Raw genomic sequence first — 7,391 nt, 5'->3', positions numbered from 1 at the left:
AACCCAGGGTTGTAATCTGCGTTTGCAGAAGGTGTTCAATAAAAGTGAAACATGATAAAGGGCTTATCCTGTATTGTCATCTGTCAAAGCATTGTCCCTCTTTGCTGTAAAACTGACAACAGGCAGACAAGGCTGAACTTGTAAACTATGCACTTGCAATCATGTAAAAGATGTTTTATTTAAAACTTTTCCTATAAAATCGTTTTGTATTTTGCAGAGTTGCAGTAGTAAGGCTGTGAATCTAAGGTTACATGTAGCTTCTCATCAGTCCTGCCTCCTTGTGTATATTTTTTAACAGTGTCCTGGCATACTCTTCCTGCAGAACCTTCTTCCTTGCTAAGATAACTTCATGAGAAGCTATTCACTGTACCAGAACCATTGCCTTCATTTCACTCAGAAAAGTCTCACGGTGAATATAAGGCTTAGTTTTGCAGAAAAAAATAGTGATTTGTTTTTCTTGTGTTTGTACACAAGGAAGCAGACTTAAACTGTATGGACATGATTAGTGTCTGATACTTCTTAATTATCTGACTGTTTTTGAACAAGGGCACGAGTGTTTGTTTTACTCACATGAAACTGTTTCCTGGTCAGCAATAAAAGATTTTGTTGCACTGTTCTTACTTTGCAAGATACAGGCAATCTTTTGTTCAGTATCCTTCCAAAAAATTGATGGGGTTTGTGAAGAACTGCCTGGTTCCAGCGTGAATCTTCATATATAGGTGCAGTCTGGGGTCTGGATTGCTGCTGTAATAGCAAAAGGAAGCTGTTCTTTTGAAAATGAGTGAGAATTCATTTGTTCTGATCATATGTGCTGCCTGTCCAACACTGATTTAAGGATTTCACTATGTAATGAAGTTTCTGTTCATAAAAAGGCAACTGCAAGGCAGTAGCTGCTGGGAAGGTCTTTGTTGTGTTTCATCTCAGCAACTTTTGTGAATCTAGTTGATGGTTTGAAAAAAATTTAAAAATTGTTGTGCTTTTCAGTATCACCTGAAAAACATCCCCCTTCCTTCTTTACTGTAATTTCAAATCAAAGAAAATGCTGAAGTGTTTACTGGATATTTTACTTGGAAAAGAAACAGGACTTTGTGTTGATGAGTGAACACCGATTCTGTCATGTCTGAGGCTGTGTGCTCATCTAGACCATGGATGTGAATGACATGCTCTGCTCACTGACATTTAAAGGGTAATGACTCAAGACTTTAATTTGACATCAGTAATGATTATTTGAATACAAGTTATTCTTGCTTAAATACACAGCTCCTCATGCTTTGATTAAAGCTGATCTGAATCTTACTGGTTATTAAAGTATTCCTGAAGTGCAGTGGGAAGAAACATGGCTTTGCCTTCTCTCTTGGTGTTGGAGCTGTCAATGAGGCATCACAGTTGCACAGACAGCATTGTTTTGTTCAGAAGAAAAACAACGGGGTTGTGTTGGGGAATTCAGTGTAAGCTGACTTTCCTGTGCTGATGGGTGATAGCATTTGAATATTTACCTTCAGAAACAAGGGCTCATTCCTTGTGTGAACCCAGCTTCCCACTGATCCCAGATCCTCAGCAACTGTCTTTCCCAGCTGCTGGCAGGGAGAGGAGGAGGAGGAAAGGGGATGATGCTGAGGGGAGGTGGTACATGTGGCAGCCCCGGGTGTGGTGCTGGTGCCAAGTCAGATTGTCAAACACATTTAAGTTCATGACAGGCTTACACAGATACCACAGCAGTACCCAAAGTGTCGTGGCCATTCAGACACAAACCTGCTTAATCTGCTTGCTTAAAAGAATGTGGCTTTAAAATTACAAAAGTAGAAACCACATGCCCTCTGGCCATTCTCTGAGAAAACAGATGCACATTGAACAGCCCAGCTAGAACACCCAAGGTGACTAAACAAAGAAACTTTAAGGAGCAAATTGAGTTAAGCATTTGAATTTATAGACCTTTACTTAATGTAGACCTCTTAGCTTGGCATTCTGTTGTGTCTGCATTGACAGTTCTGCTTGGATAACTGAAGTAGTTTCAGATATGCACAGCTGCTTGTTGAACATCTTCCCATTCTTTACAACTTCTGGAACAGGGGTGGGTAGGAATTGGATAAGAATCCTGGGTCTACCACATGAAACTGGATAATGCTCACATTTCCTGGATGGAAAATGACTTACTGGAGCCAACTCTGTAGAGGAATAAATGTTACAGGGGATGATGAAAAGCTGCCATCCTCCATTTGGGTTGCTAGTTCTTTGACCTTAATAAATGAGGAGTTATTACTGGGCTGCTGTTCCACAAAAAAATACTCTGTGGTTTTTTTGGTCCTTTCAGTGAGGCAGATCTCTTTCTCTCCATTAATGATTTGTTTCCTTTAATGGTTGTCCAGCATGATGAGAAAGACCAATTGCTATAATTTATTGTTTAGTTCAGATCTTCCAACTCAGGTACTGACTGTGGGGAAAATCACCCTCTTAGTTATTAAAAGAACTGTTTAATTTTGCAATATGTGTTTGTGGAACCATTTCTAATTGAGTTTTACCCTCACCTGAAAGCACAGGGAGTCTACACTAATACAGCTTGGAATCAACAGCTTGGAGCTGCTGTACCAGATCCCTGCTGTACAGTGAAGTGCTGGAAACGTTTATGCCTTGCTCCTCTTGTGTTCTGTAGAGAATAAGTCTGGTCTGTATATTTGCAAATGCTCAGAGAAAGCTGAGGTGCAGTATTTTCTGAACTCTTGCTGTGAATTGGGGCTTCTTTCATTTACGGGTACATGGTGTGGTTTTGTAGGAGAAAATTCTGTTGTGTTGGTGACCATTATCTAAAAACATGGCTGATTTCAGACTAAGAAAAATAAAGTGTGACTGTTTCTAGGACTGTTCCTAGGTGAATCATGCCTCCTACTTGGGTTTATGTATTCTATGGAACAAGGATATGCAGGTCCAAAATCATCTCTCATATCACTATAATGGACACTTTCAGAAGGGAGCAAATCACTCTAAACTTGCAGTATGGATATAGCAAGACCTTGTTCTGGAAGAGCAACAGCTGTTCCTATGTATTGCTAATATGTTTTAAAATGGTCAATACCTGAGATCAGAGGACCAACAGATACTACTGAATATGTTTTACCTTTTGGAGAGGATTTAAGGCGAGTAGACAAGGTGGTGCTGTGTTCACATGGAATTCTGAGAGCGTTTCTTCCATCATCCTTTTGTTTTGTGGGCTTTCAAGAAACAATGCAGAACCTGTCCTGCCTGATGTATACATGGAAATTTGGCAAGGTATGTGATGCTATGCTTTAAATTCATTTTACAAGGTCACAGTGTCTAGTGACAGGGGTCTGGCAAGCTGCATGACTTAGAAAATTGACATTTCAGTGAAATGCTTCTACAGCAAAATCTTACTGGAAGGTATTTCTGGAGCCTCTGAAGGAAAGCATAATGCTGTCTCCTCAGAAGTATCCATGTGTGTCCAAATCTAATTTTACTGAGGCTGTGGAAACGGGCATTCCCTCATCATGATTTTCATTGTAGAAAATGCACATGGATACTTGAGAGAGACATGGTCATAACAACTCACAATTCCTTTTCCATACCCTGTCTGTTTTGCTGTGTTTCTCACTTTAATTATGTGTGTCTCTAGTCAACAGAGTTGTACTTGCTTTTCATGCACAGTCTGTTACATTTGCTTCTGGTTCTTAGCAGAAACACACTGACCTCATATAATTTTTAATATTCCCCTGTACTACAAAAATCTTTGATTTCTGTGGTCTCTACCTGGTTTAATATTTACAGATGGGTGTTGAAAGCATGTGTTAAGTACTATTCTTTTTTTTTTTGTATCTCCAGGTTCATCCCAGGCTGAACATAATTCACAAAAACTGGGTTTTCTTCACTGTACCTCCTAGTCAGTCCTACCTGTGTGTAGTCCAGAGGGGCTTAGGATGCTTTTAAGGTTTTTAATAACAATTTCATAATTCATGTCTAGTTCAATATATGAATATTTTATTATCAAGTTTTTTATTGCTGTAAAATTGGCAATTGAAAACGGTATTTCTGCATCTCAAGATTTAATTCATGGTACTGTTTTATCTTCTGAAAGCTGTTTTTAAATCTTGTGGGTAAAAAAAATTTACATTTGCAATATAAAAGGATAATAAAATTCCTTCACTGTAATTCTTTCTTCTTTATGGAACAAAGTTGAAGAAACTCAAGAAGACTGATTTAGCAGTAAGGATTTTATCGGGCTCAAATATACATTTCATACTAAACTAATGAAACATTTTTACTTCTTCACTGTCAGATGCCAAGATCATAAAACTGTTTTTGATAAAGAAAAATCACACACTTAAAGTTTCAAGCTTTGGAACACTTGGTCTTGCTTTTTTCTGAGTGCAGTTTGTGAAGAGGTCTAGGTGTAACTGATGTAAGGTGGGAGCACTGCCGGAGTTCTTTAGCCTGTAATTCAGTTTCTGCGTGGTTAAATGTCTCTGCCAGAGTTCTGCAGTCTGTATTTTGGCGTGCATAAAGCTGTGGAGCTGGAGGTACTGAGGAATGTTCCACAAGATTAGGGATAAAAGTTGACCCTGTGAACCTCCTTGTACTAGAAAGTATTACAAAGGAGTGAGTCAGAGCTTTCTCTGAGTTCAAAGTGAGGAGTGCTGGACAAATTCCTCTGATTTATTTGGGCAAGCCTGAAATAGAGTGCAATTTTCTACCAGAATTCTCTTCAAGGCTGTTTTATGCTGCGTACCTTTCAGGAAGGTTATGTTTAGATTTGTTCCGTGTGTATCTTACTAAGAGATGAAAAACGTGTTTTATTATCTGCTCTTTTACTCTGGTATCTCTGAATCTTCAGCCAGGAACTGCATTTAGCTAAGACTTGTGAAACTTGGTTTGAAACTAAAGATGGCTTGCCTTGTTTAAGGTTAATAAAACTAAAAAGTGAGTCTTTGAACTGAAAAAAACTGCCCTGGATCTTCACAACATAAAGTCACGTTGCTTTCTCCAACACGAGTAGGTTTAACCACACCAGTGTGTTGTAGCAGCATGTCACTCATTTCTCTGTGGTTAAACTGTCAAAACATGTGTGCTGAAATATTTAGGTTAAAAAGCACAAATTGCAGTCCCTAAAGGCTCATGGTGCTGTGTGCATTTCAGCATTGCCTGATTTGGAAGGAAAAACTTTTGTATTTGCCACCCCATCAAGAACATCAAGGTGATCAAGATGAAAGTTGGTGAAGTTTGAAACCTGGTTTTATTGAACCATGGTTGAATGGTACTATGGACAGTCCGTGATTTTTATGCACACAGGGATTAAAATGCCTCATTCTCTGGCCAGAATGCAGTTTGCAGTGCAGCATCTAGTCTTATTTTCTACTGTTTCTGTTAACACCTGCAGTATAATAGGGAAATAAACTTTGCCAGTCTAAAATCAGATTTTGAAGGGCTGGGAGTTTTTTTTATTGTTTCTGGTTTTGGTTGGTTGGTTGGTTTTGGTTTGGGGGTTTTTTTTCAGAGAAATGAGAGTTTTCCTGCTTTGAAGGCGTCTCCTCATTGTTAACATCTCCAATTTCCATGTAAATAAGTACCACCTCCCCTGAAACCAGTTGCATTATGTTGGTGTAAAATGAAACCAGAGCTTTAAACCATGAGTTGTGTTTCTCATAATTCTGTTGATTAGTTTTGAGTCTTTCAGTTGCAATTAGGCATTGAAATGAGCTGTGCATTTTATGAATTTTCTGTGGAGTTATTCATAGTTCAGTATGTTCCAGGATAGATTTTTTTGCAGTGGCAGCAGCTAAGTACAACTCTTGCCATTTCTTTTCAAATCCAGCTATTTAAATTTGAGCTAAATTATTCTTCAGAATACAAGTCAAATTTTAAAATAGAATCTTTGTCTGAAATCACATTGTCAAGCATGTTTCTGCCTTTTTGGGTGTCTTGCACGTTCTCATTCCCCCCACACACCTGTTCCTGCCAATGGCAATGGGAAATCCGCTGGACTTTATCCCAGTTGTCAAACCTTCCAGGATTTGGAATGGTGAACAGTCCAAAGCTTGCTGCCACACACTGTGCTAACCAGTCATGGATGTATGGAATGGAGCAGGGCATGGAAGGCTTGCAAAAGTTTTCCTGTTCAGTTTTGAGGGAACTTGACTATTTTAACATGCATTTAATTTTTAATGGTACACGGTTTTTTAGGTGTAAGTGCAGTGACTTGGTAAGTACTCAGAGGACATCATCATCTGTTCTGTATGGCCTGGCCTGGCTGCAGCCAAAGGTAGTGAAACACAGTTATTGGTTCATTTTTAAGGGAAGCTTTGCCCTGTGAAGTTAAGGGAAAGATGGTTAAAAATCATACGAGGTGTAAAAATGTGTAGAGTTGACATGTGGACACTGGCACAGAATGAATGAAGTCATAAATTGCACGTGGTTATATGTGGGTATTGCAGGTTATTTGTGGAAGAAGGTGGAAAAATCCCCAGCAAAGGAACTGTATTTGGATGTCTCCACCAAATTCACCTGGAAGGGAAATTCCCTCATGTCATTCTGTCTGATAAAGCACTGAGTGTTGAACATGAGAGCAGAAGACACGGAACAGCATCAGGAACATGACCCTGCTGGAGCAGGCACTGGTGTGCCCACCTTGGAGCCCTGTCTGCAGGAGTGGCCTGAATGTGCTTGTTTTCAAGGAAAAGGGGTGGAAACAAGAGTCTTGGAAACAAAGTTTTGTGTCTAGAGGAGGAAAGGAACAGAAAGTGTGTGCTTCCACGGGTTAATTTGTGGCAAACTGTCGGTCAGGTTTCCCATAAATGAATGGACAGAGAGCTGTGGCTCTTGGAGACACCAGCACATGGACCATGGGCACAATTGCTGGCCTCCAAGCATTCATATTCCTTAAGTACTCCAAATCCATGATGTTGAGTTTTAAAACTGCTCCAGTTACCTGTTGTCAATACCCTGGCTTGAAGATGAGGTAATTGTCTTGGGAGTACTAGTTCTTAACACTTAAAATAGAAACTTTGGGATCTGTGACCTGGTTCTTAAAAAACAAAAATAAAATCTGGTGGTGTCTGTACTGCTTGGGTGTGAATGTACTGCCTGAAATACCTGGCACTGGTAGATGTGACTAAAAAAGCCTTTGGGAGTTTATGCCCAAGCTGTCTTCTCCCAGAACTGCCACCCTGTGCATCCCTGTCACCTGTGCCTGTCCATGTGCCTCACCTGGGCCCTGCTGCTGCCGTGGTGTTAGCCCGTGCTCTTCTGGTGCTTGCACGGAATTTCCAGCTGTATTCCCAATATTGTGCCTGCCTCACACATCTGCTTGGGAATGCCATGTGCAGCTGTTGTGCTGTTCCCTCGGCAAAGCAGCAAACTTCTTTTTTTTTTCTTCTTCTTTTTTTTTT

This window comes from Lepidothrix coronata, unplaced genomic scaffold (assembly GCF_001604755.1).
Source record: "Lepidothrix coronata isolate B3197 unplaced genomic scaffold, Lepidothrix_coronata-1.0 Scaffold25, whole genome shotgun sequence".
Taxonomy (NCBI): Eukaryota; Metazoa; Chordata; class Aves; order Passeriformes; family Pipridae; genus Lepidothrix; species Lepidothrix coronata.
This window is presented reverse-complemented; position numbering follows the sequence as displayed.